The sequence below is a fragment of the Petromyzon marinus genome, chromosome 40 (genome assembly GCF_048934315.1).
Source record: "Petromyzon marinus isolate PM22_M1 ecotype Great Lakes invasive population chromosome 40, UKy_Petmar_22M1.pri1.0, whole genome shotgun sequence".
Taxonomy (NCBI): Eukaryota; Metazoa; Chordata; class Hyperoartia; order Petromyzontiformes; family Petromyzontidae; genus Petromyzon; species Petromyzon marinus.
Window position 1 is genome coordinate 11469417 of NC_133706.1, and position 1061 is coordinate 11470477.

Sequence of the window (1061 nt, forward strand, 5' to 3'; positions counted from 1 at the left end):
CACACCCCATGGCAAAGGCAGCAATGATGCCGGTGATATTTTCTCAGGGCCAGCGTGTGTCGCCTAGACTAGGGGTCGGCAGCCGGTTTTTTTCGAATTCGGTAAAAAAAAACCTCAATATTTTAGAAGCCGCAATGCACTGTGGTGAATACGGGACGGTGGGTCCTTAATAAATCACTGTCACCAAGCAGTCCTATCAAGAGCCGCACGCGGCTCCTGAGCCGCAGGCTGAAACCCCTGGACTGTAGACGTAGGGCTGCCGCGATCTAATTTTACACGATATAAAATTTCACACTTGGACGACAATCGCGGTCTCATTTTTTTCTAAATTTTATGCCATTGCTTTCGTACTTTGCTTTCTGATCTGAATAAACAGTGCATACGTTATTCAGCTGCAGTCGACTCCATATAAGCCCTACGTGAGCAGTTCTCCTGCTGTGTTTGTTTCACCTGATGACGGTTGCTTGTGTTGCGATCGAAACGTCGTGATCTATTAATTTTCTACCTACGTTGACTTTACCGACAGAACCAAAGAGTATGGATTCCTGCAGTCACGAAGGCTTCAAATCAAGATTCCATATAAGTTCATCATGCGTCTTCTTATCATTGCAAATTTACAATCTCTGAAGCTTACAAATAGCACGCTGTGAGTTACATTAAACACAACTATACAAAATGATTACGACGTATAATTACTCCGGAAATACTTGTACACATAATTTAATGGGTAACAGCTATTGACAATTTTAATTACTGATAAAAAGTTATATCGTATATATAATATATTTTAATCGTGAGGCTCGGCTCCGCATCGAATGACGAGGCCGGCTGGAGATGTCTCTCCGAGGAGGGACGAGGGACAGGCGGTAGCTAAACAGTGGAATCAAATACTCTGGTTCCTTAATGTATATTAAATTACCTTCTCCCAAAAACAGAATACAAACACAGTGCAAGCAGATGAGGTAATTTTTTTCTGTTTGCCATTGATGTGCAACTTTGCTGATCGTCAACTTTGTGAGTCATGAGTGGTCCACAGTGCCGTGTTGTAGGGAGCTTATCTC